Source organism: Balaenoptera borealis (assembly GCF_965194805.1).
Source record: "Balaenoptera borealis genome assembly, chromosome: 17".
NCBI classification, from domain to species: Eukaryota; Metazoa; Chordata; class Mammalia; order Artiodactyla; family Balaenopteridae; genus Balaenoptera; species Balaenoptera borealis.
The window spans coordinates 62,900,731-62,920,735 of NC_138876.1; the positions used below are offsets into that span (position 1 = coordinate 62,900,731).

Consider the following 20,005-nt stretch of genomic DNA (forward strand, 5'->3'; position numbering starts at 1 on the left):
ACAGCTCACTAATAGCCCATCACTAATTTACAGCTGCTGTAAACTCATACTATCTAAAAAGGTGAGGGGGAAAAAGTTAAAACCAGCGTACCTATCTATCACAGACAGACTTTGTATAAATGTAGCAAAATAATGTAGATAGCTATCACAGGCATGCCTAGACATCCAAAGTGTTTTTGAAATCACTATGAGCATTCATCACAAATCTAAAATTCATATCAGTAAGCCGTATTTTTTTTTCATTCCTGTTTTCTGAAAACGGATAGAACATACGTAAAAGCTTTAACACCCTTTTAATAGAAATCTAAATGGCTTTCATAGATGACAGCGGGAATAAAAGGACAACACAAATAACTTGTAATTTTTTAAATTTACCTTTTACTTTATCAGGCAGTGACTAGAAGGGGGGATGCGCGTGGGAGGGAGACCAACAATAAAGGAGCCTTAAAATGAGAAATATTACAGTCACAGGCAGCACGAACCAAACTCTTCTCTGGTTTTCATTTTGCCAGTAAATCAGCTTACTACAAATCTTCCTTGTGCAAAAGCTCTCAGCAGGTATCTGGCTGGCCCTGATTAAGCACCAATCACAATTCTTCCCCACACTTCAGTCACCTCAATAGGCACCAGAACAGAAATTAATATTTACTGCAACCAGTCCTACCATCCTAGGGGACAATCGTATTCACTCCGTTTTTTTTTTTTTTTTTTTTTTCCCACTGCAATACGTAATGAACACCATTCCAAATACCATTTTGATGTTATCAATCCTGGTGAGTTGCCCATCTCTCAACCACTGCCTCAATCAACATCTCCCTTGGCTTAACAAATCATACCCAGGCACTACTGATGAAAATACTTCAATCTTTTTTTTTTAGCTTTCTCCAGGCAAGCATCTTAGGCCATAAACTCCCTTTGTTGAGAATAAGATGCACTCTACAAAGCCATATCAGTTTCTGGTAGCACGGCAAGGTACCAGGGGAAAGTTGGGCATAGGTTGGTAAAAATGCGTTCCCTTTCTGTGTGTCAGTATGTATGTGTGTGCCCACTTGTGTGTGTACCTACAAACCTCAGCTACTGGAACAGCAGCTTGATTGGGGCTTAAGCTTCTCTGAGTCGCTGCAGATCTCTCCATTTGCAGAATGATTCCACTATACACGAGAGTTGAGTGGTCTCAAACTTTAGTGCTTGTTTTCATTCTGTGACCCAGGCACCATCTTGATTTTATGAAACAGGTAACCCATCTTCTTTCAAATCTCAAAACAGAAGGGACTCAGAACTTCAAAGCAAAAAGCCCTGTAATGTAAAAGTATCAACACTTTCACGCACGCTGACGATTTCTGAAACAAGGAAGGTTGACGCGGCTATACTGCATTTCGTGTTCTACTGGGGACCTGGCTATACTGCATTACGTATTATATTGGGGAGGATGGACACGCGATGACTCCTCCTGGATACCCCTCCCATCCCTACATTCTATTGTGTAGACTTCACAGTGGCAGAGAGCTAAGAAGAAAACATAACTCTGGGCTCATCAATATTACTAGGCATTTTAGAAATTCCTTTTCAAAAGTTCTTCTAGAAGAAAGACATCCTTGAAGGTCACTGGCGTATTAAGTATGAAGAATAACTTCTTCATACTCTCTTTACTGTAATCAAATTTCATCTTAGCTAAATCAGAGAGGAAGTCATCAGTTTCAAATACATCAAAAGATCTGCATAGATTGAAAATAAAATCAAAATTCGTTTTGGTATCTAAGATGCTTAAAATGACATTCTCATTGCTCACGAATCAAACATCACAAAGCTTCGTGTGTAATTTTAATCATTGAGGAGCTCCAGGTTAATTATCCTCACGGCATGCATGCAGCTTTTAAAACTCTCTGAAATAATCTGATAAATCCCCAAACGCGTGAAAACCTAATAATTTTCTAATTAGTCCACAAACATTAATGTTTACCTTTGCATTTACCAAATCTGTACGAGGTATACATACTGAAGGCAGCCAAAATGTCTAAAATAGAATCCCTTAATGGACTAAAAGATATGAGGAAGGCAGGAAGAAAGAAACTGGAGAGTTGGAGTGGAAGCAAAGTGGTAAATAATACTAAATTAATGATCCTAGATTAAAATGTAAAGTTCCAGGACCCAAAGTAGTTTTTTTTTTCTTTCCTATGATAACTTCGGCAGATATGTGGAAGAAGATTCACCTTAATTACAAGAGTGAGGAAAGTTCTCAAACACTTTACAGCTTCGTAAAGAAGCTTCTGAGCTATTTTTATTATTTGAATTCTGTTTTACCTGCACGCCTACAACAGTTCTCAGCCTACAAAAACACTTACTAGAATTATTACACACATGCTGAATGCACCCCAAATGAGTTATATGTAATGTGCAGTTAATAATTTTGGCCAGATGCCGAATGGACTCTGCAATATTTCTCTATATGAAATACTGCAGAGTCCATTCATGGACTCATGTCAATATTTCTCTATATGAGGTAGATCCTCTCTTTTTATTTTATCTTAACAGAACCAGAAGTAACTTCAAAAATGTAATGACATTATTGCTATGTGAAAAAAAATTATGAAAACTATACTAGAGTGTCCATCACAGGTCAAAGCAATGTGGTAGGATATATTTTGTTACAATACTCCCACATAACTTTACACAAAATTGCCTATCAAGTTCTTCTCACAAGCTACACATTAATCAGAAACTAAGTCAAATACATAGTAAGTCTTCTCTGCAATCAAATTTACATTTAATTCCGAAAGCAACAGTAACAAAACTATCTGAACTGATAGAGCTAGTAATAGATTTACCTGATTTTTAAATTTGTAGCCATAGACTATGACCATGGCAGTTTACCAGCATGTTTGGATGGAATCGCTTTAGTTTGTGCAGTTAAAGTTATTTAGATCAGTATGTACCGTGACACTGAATATGATGCTAAGTGATTTCACTGTCACCAGTGTCAGACAAGATCTTTCTTTTATCAACGTGTCCCACTTAGGAAATTTACACTAAAGTTTATAAGTCCCAGTTAAAAGACCACAAAGACAACCATTTAACTTAAACCACAGAATTCATTCCAAAATGACTGCATAACAAGTAAACTCACTGTAAAAGTTGCTTCACCCTTTAAGCTGCTTTCTGTTTAGTCTTCACCAATTTCTATTCTCTACTGCCATACATTCTATTTAAAAAAAAAAAAAAAATCACCCAAGTCCTCAAGAAATCTCAAAGAGAAAACCTAATATAATTTTAATGCTAAATTCAGAACAATACATACCTGCTGGTCTGCTTGGAATACGTGTACACAGTTTGGGGTATTCTCAGTAATTCACAAGATCAGTGACTTTGATCATGTAAATCCCTTTTTCGGAACTAATGGACAACATGCAGAAAAGAACTTTTATTGCTTGTTCTGCCTTGCTTTCGTCCTGCAGTCACTGCTGCCTAAACTCTTCTCTGCTAAATGACCAAACCCACCTACCAGGAGGCTGGCTAATGAAAGGGGGTGCTTTCTGAACAACAGAAGAATTCCTTTGCATTCAGAAAGCAGAGTTCCCATTAGAACCCAAAATCAGGCCAGTTTTACCTCTGTTTTTTAATTGAGATCGTCCCAGCCCTCCTCTGTAGCACAGTGAGACAGTGTTTGTGAAATGATTAAAAAGAACGTGATCTGATCAAGAGGACAGAATAATGGGAAAGGAATGCTAGGTTAGCCACTCTGCTAAGTGCTGGGAAAGAAGACCACTGTGCCCCTTTGCCTATTGTTTTTATTCTCATCTGCTCTTTAGCCATCTCATAATACTTTGAGTCGTAATTCCATTTTAAACGGGTTAAAAGTTGTCTACTTACAAGGGAATTTGGTAACAAGTTAGAAATCCTAAATATATATATATATATGTATATAGAGAGAAAATAAATAAAAATCCTTGAATTATATCAAGTTTCCAAAAGGTCATCACTGTCTCTGCTGTGGCCTTTTCCCCATCCCAAATCCTCTATCAATATGTCATAGTGAGTTAGGCAAAGACAAAAGAGAGGCGCAGTGTGAAAACGGCACATATATCTAATCCTGACAAAGCAATGAATAGACCTTCACAAGTATAATTATACTTGTTTATTTGTTGCCACGTACAGAGAACTGATGAAAAAAATCCATCAAAGTGGTATTATGCAGACACCAAGAGCTTCTTTTCTTCGGTTGCTAAAGCCACATTGAAGCTTAAATTCCTTATTGTTAAATTCAGAAGAAAGAAAAAAAAAAAAGATTTTTGGCTGGACTTTTTTTTTTTGCATCATTTGCTGACAGATCTTTTGTGTCCTAGGCTGTATTAGCTCACACTGCTACCTCATTTTTACCCATGCTGGAATTCATAATTACAAACTACTGTACAGAAGCTTTTAGAAGGGTGTGGTGTGCTGACCAAGACGAGAGGGTAGTGAAATCTGGCTTTTGATGTATATCAAAACACAGGTAAAGTACCTGTGTAGAAGCACCGGTTACGTCAGAATACATATTTGATCTCAGTCTTTTAAGTTGGTTGCTGGTGGTTTTCTTTACTCAGCTTTCTCTGCAATTTGCTTATTTTAGTATATGTTTAGTATTCCATTAAAGATTGCATGACATCTTCCCCATTGCAGTATTAAAAACGTTACCAATAAAGAAGGCAAATACAAGGATGTCCAAGGATTGAAAATATTGAGTAAAAAGATTTCAAACCAAACTATTAAGGAACCATTATGTTCCAATAGACACTAAATTACATAACTTAACAAAAGCACATTTTTCGAGATGGGGGCGGGGCAAATAAGCTTTTTTTTTCTTGCAGGATAGAAATATATCAAAGTAAAAGCAATCTGCATAGTTAATGTTTGTGAGCTTTACAATTTAAAACAGAAAAGCTGTAATTTTTCTTTGCTGGCAATCTGGAAACACTCTGGAGTTAATTACAGCTGATTCGGAGTGAACCACACAAACAAAGACCAGTCTATGTCCAGACAATTATACTGCATTAACCAGCTTAGAGCTTCCTGCTGATGTTTCAGGGGTCTTCTGTTACACCCTTCTACCTTCCCAGCACGAGAGAAAATGCTTCTGCAAGAAGGAATTAATGAACAGAGCTGCAAAAGAATGTGTGACGACCTCTCCTGACACGGCAAAAACTTTCCACCCATGTCACGACAAAGGGGAGAAGGTAATTAAGTTTGAATAGAAGGATGTAACCAAATCTAGTAAGCACCTAAACCAAGCACATTTTTAAAACAGGAAAGTTGACAAAGACAAACAGGAGTGTGTAAGTCAATGAAGTCATTTTCCCCTGTTTTCCTCTCATTTTTCTCATTAAAACCTAAATTAGCTATTCAGTGCAGATTTATTTCCTTCTCATAAACAGGACCCTTATAATCGATGCTTCTGCCTCTCGTTTTTTCTTCCTCTTCCTCTCCCTCTCTTTCCAGCCTCATTTTCCCTCATTCTCTCTCTCATCTCTAAACCTCCATGGACTTTAAATGACAATTACATGTCATTAAACACATGTGTTGGAGAACTAAAGAGGAAAAGTACTCTTTGCCAATGGGTCCGATAGTTCTTAATTTGATTAGTTGTGGGAAATAGGAATTTTACTCAGTTTTCTTCGCAACTTTAATCAAACTCCAGCTACTTTCCTTGGAGAGAAATCAATAATCTCTCCTTAACCAAATTACACCATTATATGACTCATTTTATTTGTTTGCTTCAGGAAAATTTCATAATCAGTGAGCAAAATGGACCTAATACTTTAGCTATCCTCTGTAAACAAACTTTGGTCCTTTTAACCAATCTAGTTGATTTCTAATTTTCTTATTCATTCTAATTGAAAATGAATAGTTTGCATTGGTGTGAGAAAGGACATGAACTGTAATTATGTTCAGTGCCTCTCTGTGATTCTTTCTTTGATACTGTTTTGCCAGTATTCCAGCTGACATTGGGGCTTTGTAGTGATTGCTTCATTAAAGGGTAAGGATGTCCTAATCAGCTAAAGCATTACTAGAAAGCTGTTGTTTGCCAATACTGTGAGAATATACGGACCTTTTTTTTTTTTTTTTTTTGCTTTCTTTATAGAAGAAAAAGGTACCTCTGGATGCCATTACCCAGCCATACTTAAGTATTAATCATCTTCCCTTTGTCTCATCTATGCAAAGTAGGATTAGAGTTAAATGACTCTATGATCCTTTTAATTTTTTTCCCTAAATAAATATTAATCTACAAATCAATCAATTGGTGTTATATTAAAACACATATAAATATACTCTCTGGAAATACTAAAAGGTTGTGTAAATTACCCTCATTTTACAAAGCATCTCAGCGATGGACAGAATCATTTTCCCTTCTCAGACCCCTCTTCCTCAATCCCAACTATATTTGAAATTTCAAGTAAATAAAACTTTGAAATAGAAAGTTTAAACATGGAACCCTTTGGTTTTCCTTGGAAAAACATGTACTAAATTAATCGTTTTTAAAATTTATAAATCATATTTGCCATGTTTTTTATATGTTTATATTTCTAGTCTTTAAAACGTAATTGACTAATCTCTCTGGCATACACCCAATTTAAGAGTGCTTAGTTGATAATGCTTTTAAGTTGTCACATAGGAACATTTAAAAAATTCATCTTAATTGGTTTCATTAAGGTAAATATAACTATAGAATATTTGGCTTCAGAAACGGATTTACCAGACTAGTGAAAACCATTCCACACATACATTTTTCTGATATACAATGAGAAGACAATATATCCTAACATATACATGCATTTTTTTCTTGTCTATTAATATATAAAATTCATTATTGAAATACTGACAACTGAATATTTAAATGAGGAAACAATTGTAATTGTTTCCTCATTTAAATATTAATTAAACAAACAATAATTATTTGTATTTCATGAGTCCCACAATATGATCTCATAACCAATATAGCATAAGCATAGTAGTGTAAGTATATTCTTTTTTTTTTTTTTTTTTTGGAAAAATGTCATTCCTTGCAGGCTAAACCTACCATAATTATCTTCATAGAATTAATCGCAGGTCAGATATCCCAGCAAACAATCCTATTCCCAGGGCAATGATTTCCAACCATTCAAAATAGTTTTAATGAAGAAAGTTATATGCGTAATTTCTTAAATCACTACCAAGTGCCTTCTTACTATCTAAGACTCTTAGTCTATCAAATGCAAGTCTCTTTTTATATCCCATGTAGATATTTTAAATTATTTTATATTAGAAACCACATTAGGGCTAACATAGAGAACCTAGGTGGAATGAAAAGTTTCTTCTGGATGAAATATTGGCAAATTTATGTTTGATCACTCAGATTTGTTGGTTTTTTAATTTCCATTATGAAGAGCCTCTTGTTTGCTTTTTGTGTATGTGTGTGGTTTGTTTGTTTGTTTGGCCTGAAAGTTAATTTGACTGCTGTCCATTAGGTGAAGTGCGCAATTCAGTAATTAACTTTTGTGTTTTAAATGTATGCACGGTAATTAAATTTCATTATAAGCAAACAAACGTCAACCATAATTATAAGCTCCTTAGTTTACCCACATATTATCCCTTTTCAAACAAACTTGATGTCAGACAAATTAAAATCAAGCAGCCAGCAATTTTGAGTTGAATTTTACATGATCTGCTGGTAACCTGATTACTTTAACTTCAATATCATTACAGGAAAAGTATTTCAGGAAAAATAATGACAAGAATTCCAACAGGAGACAAGGTTAATTGTATTGATTCAAAAGATGCATGTTCATAGGAACCATGTTGAAGGAATAATGTTATCTCAAATCTACAGTTTCTATTAAAATGAAATTGTCCAGCATGAAAGAGGCAATTAAGATTAGTGTCTGCAGGACTAGAGATACTAAACTAACTAACTAATTATCTGGGCCCAATTATCTTATACTTTAAGTAGCAAAATATCAGTGTGGAGCAACTACAAGGCATAAGGTTTGCAGGTTTATTTACTGACTGGTGTATCTATTAGGACCAAGAACAAGTGGAGCTGTCAGGACATAATGAAGGTAAATGATTAGTTAGCACCAAGCCTGAACTCTTCTTCAATGCAATAAGAGTTAATTAAAGTTTACCACCAAACATCAACCAAAGCAGGATGTTGATCAGGTTTCAGCATTAAGTGCAAACAGACAATAGTTGGCAGCAATTAGTGCAGCTATCAAATGACATGCAATGATAATTATACATTTAAAACTGCTAAAGAGCTGGGGGAAAAAAAAACTAATCAGCCTCTTTGACGACAAATACTCAAAGGGCAGGAAACAGGTATCAGATTATTTCACTTTAACACTGTAAATCAATAGAATTAAACAAGCAAAGGCTGTATGGGTACATTATCTGAAAGAGAACAGTTCACTGGATCCAAAATGAAATAAATCTGCTAGTACTGGTCTCTCAAAGATAAGAACTTCTGGAGCTAAAGAAAATCAGTTACTTTTCAATTAAAGTTTCAGAGTGAAGTCTGTGTAAAGAAAGTTTAGCTTCTGGGTTTTGTGTAAACCCAACAATGCAACAAGTATTCCAGCATAATTACTGTTATTTAAATTAAGTATTAACTTCCACTCTAAAGGTACTGTCAAAAGTGCTTTATGCCTGAATATTATCTTTGTGTTCTCGAATACTACCTCCCTGAAACATGTTTAGATGTTAGGGTCAAAATTCTTTTAATACAGCTAAACTTAAAACAAAAGCCATGTATACATGTTTAGTGTACATTATGGCAGGTCTTCCCTTGATGCCCTTCAAATCTACGACTTCAATCTTCCCGGAATCAATGAGACTGCATACAACACATGCCTTAAAATACTTTTAACAAATCGTCTCATTCTTTACCATAGTTTCTGGCCTGCAGCCTAGAGCATGTCTCCAGAAATGTGCCCATCCTCATGACCCCCACCTCTCCATTTTCCCAACTAATTCTGTTATGCTAAGGATTTGTACACAGTGTTGGCTAATCCCAATATTTCCCTGGAGCTAAATCTAAGCCATGGCCGACTCCCAGCACAAAAATATCTTTCTCCTAAAGCCCTTTCGCCCCCTTCAGCACTCATACACTCATTGGTCCTGACATTTTCACTTCAGCCATGACAAATGAGCTGATGACTCTGATGTGATTGCACGGGAGGATGGCTTTATCTAAAGATATATCATTAACTCTCATCACCATCTCCTAATATGGCTCTTCTGGGTTAATGTGTTGTGAAAATTTGAGGAAATTTTTGTGTAAATATATGCACTTTAAGGAGTAAGAGACCAACTTCATCAAAAGGAGAAAAGGGAAGCCAGAGTGGACAGGATCGGGGAAGGGAAAAAAAAAAAAAAGACTAGCATTAACTAAATGTTGCTCTGGGGATTTAAGTAACTCGACTCAACCTCTGCCCCAGCAAACCAGCCATCTGACTGTCTCTTAAAGTCCCCTTCCCCTCCAGAGGGGCGGCTGGAGCAGAGCATAATCTGTGAAGTGGCACAAATAAAGCTTCTCAGATAAACACGGCTAATCAATCTGCAAGCCCATTTCTTTGTTTCTACACACCCCCACCCCCACCCCCGTGTAGGACAGATTTTACTCTCGAACCCTTAATTCCCTACGTTACTAAATCTCTCTAAATTCATTTTAATGGAAAAAGGGATTGTCAAAACCCATTTCCCTCCGAGGTCATTGTCTTCTTCAATTAGAAAGGAGCAATCTTTTTCTGACCATTATTAAATGTGAAACTCTTCAAGCTTTAAAAAGAGGGGAAAGGGAAACTTTTCCATTTAGCATGAATGCCGCAACCTTTAGGTTAAGTTAGAACCCAAGTTCCAGTTACACAGTTCTTGTTATACTATGGAGTTTACAGAGTAGATAACTGTTATAACCTCTTCTGTCAATTCATCTGAGAACGCTCAGCCAATCAGAGTCGACTGTAGCATAACAGACCTCGGGAAAGGAGGTCAGGCTTTGAGGTAAAGTGCTATTCACTACTGGACCATGCAAGGAGCTCTTTATTCCTGTGCTTATTGGCATCAGTCCCCCTTACTAGAGCAAGAACAAAGCCAAGTGCTCGTGTGAGGTTTATGAATAAATCAGAGGTGAGCCACTTTAAGTGCTGCCCATGACTTCCTTGTTGACAGTGAGCACTTAAACAGGCTTCTATGACCAGCAACTTCTGGCAAACCACAATGATTCCTAATCTGCACCCTGTTTCATTTCAAGAACTAAGTGGCCCGCCCCATTTTTCCTGCAAGTTTTCACCTTTCAGGCAATTCTTGTTCTATCTCGAGCAGTTTAGCTTTACAATCCCAGAGCAGTCAGCTGTCTCTACGGTCATCATAGAAATTGTACCAACTGAAAATCGTCCTTTGCTTGGAAAAATTCCACAAATGAAAAAATCTCCAGCATAACAGAAATTATTCTCATATTAATATTATAGAATCTTTGGATATGGGAGGAGCTCAACCAACTAAGTTGAAAAATGTTAAGTGATTTGCTGAAGGAGACACACACACACATACACACACACACACACACACACACACACGATTCTCATTGGCTGTGCCCTGTAGTTGTGTGATATTTCCCGGAAATTTCTCTGAGCTTCAGTTTCCTTATGGGTTAAACCAGGGGATTGTGCTATATCCCTTCCGACTGCAACAAGCTATGGTTCTAATACAAAAACCCATTTAGATTGTGCTGGAAGATAGTTTTCCCTATGGAATCTTCCAAGACAGACCCAGATGTTTTTAAGGTCGCATTTTTTTTCAATACCCAGATTTCAAGAGGAGAGGCAGATTCCAGTAGTATAGTAAACGGAAGTGTTCTATTTATGTTTGTAATTAACAATCATATTTTTTCATGTATTCATGTATTTATTGAGGATATTTACCAAGGATTTGCCAATATTGTCCATCACTGTGAATACAGGGATTAAACAGACATGGGTGCTGCCCTCATGGAGACTGAAATTTATTTGAGGAGAAACTTAAACAAGCATCATGAAAAATGCTAAGATGCTAATTATTTTCTTCCAATGAAATGTATCCTACCCTATCAGTATTCAATAAATGCTTAGCCTTAAATAAATGTGCTTCAAATGAACGGTTAAATCCAGGGCTACTTATAAATGACCAGAACGTAGGCAAGGCACACACTTTTATGTTTAAGAAAAACTTGAGCAAAGATTGTGAACTAAATATATATTATAAATGTCAAGCAAAAATCAAACTCAAATCTGGGAAATTACTATCCAAAATACACTTATATTTTCCATAAAAATATAAAGAATAATTTTAAGTGTGTATCTTACATGTAACACAATGGGAAATTATTATGAATTTAAAAATCAAAAAGAAAAACCATAAGAGAAATAGATTTTAGTTTAGAGGATCGAAAAATTGTGTTTATAAATTTATTAACCCTTATCGTGAATCTTATCACCTTTGAACCTGGGTCGTCCTCCTCTGAATAATGCATTCCTATGGAAAGATAAAGGACTGTGATATCCTCCATGAGATAAGCCAAGAGGAGACTCATAACTTGGCTATAAAATTCCCACAAGAAAAGTTAAGGGTTCTATAATATTACTGGGTTATTAATAACTGGATCTTTTCTCTAGGTTGGTATAAATTTTGGTCAGCAGGGTGCCATGTAAACAGTATTTATTCTTCTTTCATGGCATATCAAAATATCATAACATCAAGTATATAAAAAGGTATTGCTATGACATCTAATCCAGTTTGGGGAAAACCTCTAATTCAAGGGCTTTCAAACAGGTAGGATCAGCTTCAATGCTGAAATAAGCTTTGTGGTCTCTTCTATTATTGTATATAATGGACAGTCTGGAATCTTGAGTTCCTATGGATAGACTAAGGTCTGGATTATTTTAAAACTGTTTCTGTTCTAATTTGCTTCTTATAAAAAGATCCCAGAAATGCATTAAAATCATCTAGAAACCCCTCAAAACTGAAGCAACTTGTGATGATGGAGTAGCAAATAATGAGGTGGAGGCGTATCCAGCTAGATGTCATCTAGGTATCCGTCAATGAGAAAACATGAGAAGAAGGAGACTACCCTTTGGTCCTACCTCTTAGGCATCCCCCTTGACTAATTCCTATCTCCCTCCCTTGTCAGGGAGAGGGGCATCTCTATTCAAAAGGTCTATGTAGATTTGCTTTATCAAGTACTCTTCAGTAGAGCATTATATCAAAACCAGCTATTGACAATAAAGAAAAGGGGAACGAAGGATATCGGGCCCTGTCCACATTCACTTATTTTAATATGTTCACAACAGTTTAGCCTTAGGTAAGCTCTACAGCAACTCTGAGATACAAACGAGGAATCTGAAGCTCAAAAAGATTAAATAACTTTGATAAGGTCATCTATAACAAGAATTTAACCCAGGTGTCTTATAGATCTAATAAGATTTCTATTGGTCATTGAGTTTTCAAAAATTGGAGTAGATTTTCAAATATCTAAGACTTAAGTTAAACAAACTCATTTAAAAGGAAAAAGGAATCCAAAGTAAACAGAATCAAAAGAATGTCTGGTTTTAAACTAATGGTCATTCTTTCTCTACACTATGCTGCCTCTAAAACACCACAGCTTTGTCTTTACTTTCCCTCCACAAAATAGAAACCTCTTTCTTCTTCACACTGTGTTCATCGTTATTAAGAATACATTTTAAGTCACTGAGATCATTAGTACTTTCATGAATCGTAGACTCATCTTGACCATTCAAAGTACCTAGTCTAACCTCTTACTTAACACAAAAACACGCTTCCAGTCACAATGGTAATAGGCCATCCAGAGTCTACTGGTCTCCTTTCAGTAACAGGGAACTCACTCTCTCAGAGGAGACAACATCACTGTTGGATTACCTTTGCACATTTTCCTTTTCTTCTCTTCCCCATTTCTACCACATTTGTATTCATTCACAGAACAAACCCTTTTCTGAGCAGCCAATATAGTTGAGTGACCATTGGTCCTAGAGCTGGGACAGCTGACTTCTTGTCCTGACATGTTCCTACCTTGCTGGCTGACTCAACGTTGACTTCTCCAGAATTCAGTGTGCCATATTTTAAAATGAGCTGGTTGAACTGAAGAACTATAAGGAAGTTTCTAGGATTTAGCCCTTTGATAGTTTCCAGTTGTCTTACCACCCTACCTGCTCTTTTCTGTTGCGATCGTGTTGGCCACTTTTTAGAAAATGAAAGAAATTCAGTCTACAGAGGAACACCGCACAGGCTACCCCTATAAACACATCTGAAGAGGAAAGAGAGACATTAACATGGAAAAAGGGTAGGGGTGTGTGTGTGTGTCTGCATACACACTCCTAGCTTGTATCTATTAAACCAAAGGATATGACTCACTCTCCATTCATTAGTGGGCTCAGGAAATTTTAAGTATGAATTGCTTTATTCCTAAATGTATGGGGGAAAAGTACTATGAACTATATTTTAGAAAATCTACATTAGTAAAGACTGTCAGGTTTAATAAAGGTACTTTAGGATATGATTGGGCTTCTTCAATTTATTCTTCCAATCAGGCAAATTTTAAGATTCTTTATAAACTTCCCTCTTAGAAAGTTTTGTTTTGTTATTAACAGTACAACCAGGTGGCATACACCAGCTCATATGTTTTTGTATTTTAACATTGTTAAAGCTATGGATTTCCTTTCTTCTTTACAGTGAAGGAAAAGAATTTTATGGACAGTTATAAAATGCATATTTTAACCCAAAAGTCGATTTTCCCTGGTTAAAATGATTTAGATCTGAGTAAATGCCTGCAGAACGCTTTCTGTTTTTACAGCTAGAACACAATGGAACCTATAAACTTTGTCCTAGAGGTACATGCTATAATGTGTACCATTCAAAAATTATCAACTGTGCACTGTCGTCTCCCCAGGACAAGCAAACATTAGAAATGATCAATCATCTAAATATATGATGCTAGTGTGTGAACCCCTGACCTGAATGACTAAAACACCTACTCAGGACTTGTCTTGGACCATCAGGGCATTATGACACATTAACTAAGTCAAGCTGCCCAAATTCTTAAATTGTATTTGTTTATTTTTTCAATCTCTAGAATGTTAAAGTGGCTAATTATACCAGAGACAAGCTGCTTGCCAAATACGACTTTAGTGTCAAGCCATTTTTAGGTTGTGTGCGTACATTCAAAAGTGCCTCAAAATGGCAAATATTTTAGTTCACTCACAAACCTTGAAAAGAATAGGGGAGTGGGGAGCGGCCATTCCTGGACTGAGGATTGTATGTCAAACGTGAAACCGTATCAGACTTTCAGGGCAACTTGTGAACCTCTGAAACTAGGGAATTAACAGAACATCAAATCCAGCAAGATCACAGGGGGAACAATCCATATACAAGAAAATAATGCCATTGAGCCCTCATTAAAAGACCATTTTGTCCTTAGCCATCAAAGACTGTGAGTGCACTAAGATCTTGGTTATATCATCAGGGATAACTAAAACAAGTGCCAAGAGAAATTGTGCACTTTTAGTTCTCACATGTGTCCATCTGTTCACATATAAACATATATTCTGCTTTCTGTCTGATTCCTAAAAATCTTGATATCAGAATACCCTGGGCTTTTGCCCATTTCCTAAGAATGCAGACATCACATAAGCTACTATTAACCCATGTGGGATCCACTTCCATGGTGGCTGGAAAGCTGCCAGTTACAACACATGGTGCTTGGTTAACAATGTCTTAAAATATAAATGAATTTATTTTTTAAATTAACACATTTTTCTTATGGAAATACCTTAATAAGCCCTGCTGCATGTAAAAGAATAGCCTCCATGTGGATTTTTTTGTTCTTTTAAGATTTTTGCAAGCATATCCATAAAGTTAACCAGAAAAGTTTCTGAAACAATCCAGAATTTCTTGACAATTTTTCTAAAGGGCTCTAGTAAAGAATTTTGGTGACTTTATGTAACAAAGATCAAACACTTTTCCCTTACAATGTTCTGTACTCAAGAGGCAACCCTTACACTTTAATTTATGTGAAAACACTTCTGATTCCGCAAGTTTCCATGTAACCATCTTAACAGTACTGAATAGCAACTGAACAGTTAAAGTGATGAGGCAAATAGAAGTTCTACAATCTAGTGACAAAACAAGTTAGGTTAATATCTGGCGGAACCTTTCAATCCTGTTCTGGGGTAGCCTTCAATGGCTCATTTGTGGTGACCCCAAACCGGAAAGAGCTTGTTTAAAATGTATACATATAAATGATTATCCACACTGTATTTGATTTACATATGTACAAAAGAACCAATTCCCACCTTTGAAAGTGTCTTAACACTTATGGTATTTTAACTGCCCTAATTATGGTTGAAGAAACATCATTAAGAGCCCTGATCACGTCAACTGATAACCAGTTACAGCCCTAACTAGTGACAAGGGAAAACCCTACTGCAAATGTTTCCAAGAGTACTTAGACACTTTCAGAAAGACTTATCTCTAAATGAAATACACAACACTCCTACAAAGCAACATGAAGATGAATTAAATCCTAAGAAAATAACTCTGTATCCTCTTCTACCAGCCCCTCCTAGCCCGAAAAGCTGATAGGCCACTTAAAACACTTAACATTGCCAAAAAGTCAGAATACACAACTCTTTCCCAAGTGAAGTGTTCTACCAACTGAGACAACTATTTATAGCCGATAGGGTAGGGGATGGGGGAGGGAGCACCGTATACTCCATTATTAACTACATGAGATATCCACACCATACTATTGGCCTCTTCTGAAATAACTGTTTTTGCCAGCAAAGTGCTGGGAATTCTTGATACCCAATAGTCAATATTTGGCTAGCCTAGCATGTTTCTGAAAACTCTTCTATATACAAACCTCTGTTTATCGTCCTCTAGCTGCACTATTGTCATACATATTACTTCCCAGTGATGATGAAAACTCAGGGCATCTTATAAAGTTGCTGAAATCTGAGCCCCTGCTTGTTTTCTCAAGTCTTGGACAAACATAACTTTAGAGCGAGCAGAGCATAGGCATAAAGAAAGAGGAGGCTGCATTTTCATCTTCCTTTCATCTCGGTCATTCAGTCAGCCATTCAGAACCCTATTCAACAGAGCTTTTCATTATGCAAAAAAATGCTAATCCTTTTCCGATGCTTTCACACTTGTATAAACCCCCATTCCTTCAACTGAAAAGCAATTATATCAGTTTACCTTTCTGTCAAAAACAGGATTAATATTCCAATAACAGAATTTCCTTTCTTCTCCTATCTTTCTGCTTTAGGAAACTAGAGATTATTAGTCGAGGCATTCTTAGAACAAGAATACATTATTTTAAATATGATTATGTGAACCAATGAGCGGGAAAAGGAGAAGAATCATAGGAAGAAAAAGTCCTTCAGTTACAGCAGAAACTCTTTCTGTGACACAACTGACCTTTCCTTTGCAGATGCCCAAAGACGCGGAGTCTCACTCTGGTCTATTAATCAGAAACAAATTATGAAAGAATGTAGCTGGACTGGTTGACACTATCCCATCTTGGGAGACTCAGTCACAGCCTAGTAACAATGTCCTCTTCATGGGTAATGAACAGCCATGACAAATGGGGCAGAGAAACTATTTATTTGCATATGTAAATTCTCACACAAGGGAAACATGTACAAACAAGTGTCATTGTAAGGTGGATTAGGCAAACAACGCTTTCTTTTTAGGACATTCTGCAGCCCAGAACATTAGTCAGCACAATTAAACCAGTCTCCATGGAGACTAATGAAATTTCACCATGGTATGAGTTAAATTAGATAGCTAGTTACGTGTTTCCACAATCCAACTTGAAATCCATTATTGTTTCAGAACAATACAGCAATTGTGCCTAGCTGATCTTTGCCAGCTCAACAAGCTTCTAAGTTGACAATTTGCATATGTTAATATAATTAAGCACTAATTACATGAAACTTGTACATATTCACATGCACTTTCCCTGGGCGCTTTTCAGTTTGAACCTTGGCGAAGTCTTTAACCCTTAGAATGGTCTGAGAGGAAAAAAAAAAGAAACTCTGCCTGTGGGTACAGCCCCTAGGCAGACACAGAAAGGCTCCTCATTTATAAATACAAAGCTTAACCTGGCTTCTCATATTTCTAGCAACAATGACAGAAAATATTTTGTGAATGTGCTAGGGACCAGGGATAAGAGAAAAGGGATTGGGGGGCGGTGGTGTGGATTCATCTTTAAAGACTCATAACTAGTATCTTCTCATAGGTAAGTAATAACACTCATTTCAAGAAAAATGTTAAGGAAGAGTTTGCTGTCACTGACATTGTCGAACGTTGGGAGATGAAAATGATTTGACAACAGCAAAAATAGCAAGTAGAAAAGGAAAAAGGAACCAGCAGCACCTAATGAGCTTTACATAAATATATGCAGAGGCAATTAAGCAATGTTAATTACTATGACAGCAGTTAATTGAATATAATTAGATATTTTAAGCCACTGAATAAAGCATAGTTAAGATTAATTTTATTGAGATTAATTGTAAATAAGGATAAATTAACTCTGTGTTTTGACAGGCATAAAAAAGTAGTTCTGCAAATGAAGCAGGAGCATGGCCACCAGTCCAAAAATCATATATTATTTTAATGTCACACCTCAGAATCATCTCCTCAATAAACATGACTTTTCAAACCCAAACAGACAGGAATCTTGAAGAAAAACAAACAGCTTGCAGAGATTAAAGAGCCTTTTGTCCTTTTTCATGTGCATTTCTTTTAACAGACTAAATTAAGCGAGTCTGGTGTACGTGTTTTAGGAAGGAACATTTCACACTGAATGGAAAAAATGTTCTATCACATATGAAATTCGTGCAGCTGCGCGGAACTTGGTCCAGATGGTTTTAGACTATAAAACACCACCAAATGATAGACAGTAGGCCTTCCCAAGATTATGTGATAAAGTCACAATCTTTTATTTTGACCTCCCAAATTTCTGCTTTGTGTTATTTCCCATCAAATCACATATTTTCTTTTACCATTGTGTTTCTCCAAGAGGGTTAAAGAAACGTTGCGTCTACTAAGTGTTAGAAATAAATGTTAAGCGAATGGAAGAAGGCCTCTATGAACAGATATCAGCTAAATCACTCAGCCCCAAAATGCAATGAGAGCCATGACAACAACGCAAATGCCAATACTTGGTTATTACAATGGTTACTAGAAATATTTCTTGGGAAAAATAGTGCCTGATGAAAATCCCTTCCAAATACTTTCACACCAAGCTAATCCATGCATACTCTTTAAGAAAATGAACACAGTCTTCAAGAATGCTGAACAAATCACTAATAAGAAAGGAACTTCAATTGATTTTGAAATAAATCAATAGGTGATTAACATAAAATTTTTAAAGCAGCAGAATGTATGTGTGTGTATATCTCTCTATATTACATAAACATATATATTTCCAACACCTCTCAGCTCTTAATCAAACAAGGGCTTTATGCTGTGGAGCTTGGCTCTACATTGCCTCACAACTTCTTTAGGATGCCCTTGGTCTTTATAACAGAAATCCTAAAATGGTCTGTGAAACAAGACTACGACGACAAGCCATTCTGCAGTGAAAGATTTTAAATCATCCAGCCTCTTTTAATAGACTTGAGACTTATTGAGGTAGAAACCATAAAAAATGAAGAAGGGAAATTTAATCCCTGAAATATTGATTTGCACATTAATATCATATAGGCAGAGGGCAATTTGGCTTCGTGGAAATGACACATTGTCGACCCTTGGTGAAGTCAGAGCCAATCTAACTGCTGAACATGTCTGAATCTCAAGAGTTATTAAGGGCTTCCCTTCTTGCCTTTATGACTTTTCTTCAGCCTACCAATGCAATCTTAAATGTATTATCTTTAAGAAATAATTGTAAAACCTCAGGGGTTTTCCAGTTAATGGAAGGGAGGCCAAACCACATCAGATTCTGAAATGCAACATTAAACCCTTGCAATCAACAAAACCACCTCAATTCTCATCCATCCAGTGCAGGATCTAATATTGTTATTAGAGATAATCAAATTTCATTGTGTAAATTTAGGCTCATGGTCAGAATGGAAGCAGTAAATTCTGCAATATTAAACAGCGATTTTCTCAGCCTCCTTTATGTTTTCCTTTGCTGGGACAGCATCTTTTAAAATAATCCAACTAGCTCAAAATTAATGGGCAGATCTGAGCTCAACTGCTAAAAACTGCAAAAGATTACAATAAAGCTGAGCGTGTTTCCTTCATTTTTAACTTTAAGTGGCAACTTTCACTTCCTAGACCCAGAGCCCACTCTCCCTGCCTACCCCACAATTGGGTGCTATTGCTTTGACTTACACAGCTGGTTTACCTGACCTTTCTTTGTTCCTTAGGTACATCTCACTTTTCAGATTTATGATATTCCCCCCATATTTCATTGACTCTATCTTCATAAAAATGAAAACAAATATGAGTTTACTTTTTAAAATCCAAAAGCAACCAGCTACTGAATAAATACACAGTGATACTCTCTCCCCAGTTTATGCCATAAATATTAGAACAGTTTTTTTTTTTTTTTTTTTAAATAGCTGTATAAACCTTATGAGCCCCACACTGAAGCCAGGTGCAAGAGGTTAAAACAGCTGGCTAGCCATCTTTTATTTTTGTGTGCCTTCCTGCTGATTGAAACCGCAAACGTTGAAAACTATCAAATATTCCCTTAAGGATTTTTTTTTTTTTTTTTTTAAGAAGAGGAAGGAAAAAAGAAAACCTTCGTTTTCTTTAATATGCTCCTCCGCGGAGAAGAAAAACTCTAAAGCACAATCAGTCACAGAGACTGTGAAATAATCCCAATCTCTCCTTTCTGTTGTATTTAAACCGTCCTTTCCAACAACTTCTAGACACAACTGTTTTTATTCTTCAGTTAGAAAAAAGAGGGGAAAAAAGAAAGAAAGAGAGAAAGTCTGAG

The 20,005-nt window shown here is 36.3% G+C and overlaps 1 protein-coding gene across 5 annotated transcripts in view; it reads right to left on the reverse strand.

Annotated features, from left to right (window-relative positions):
- The window catches only part of ZFHX4 (zinc finger homeobox 4), a 180,582-nt gene that overhangs the window by 154,822 nt on the left and 5,755 nt on the right, over positions 1 to 20,005 (reverse strand). For 2 of the 5 annotated variants that reach the window (XM_082363360.1, XM_082363361.1), the window contains exon 2: positions 376 to 443. The exons of the other annotated variants lie outside the window; for them this stretch is intronic. The gene's annotated coding sequence lies outside the window, so the exon portion shown is untranslated. The remainder of the gene's footprint in view (positions 1 to 375; positions 444 to 20,005) is intronic. 5 annotated transcript variants of the gene reach the window in all.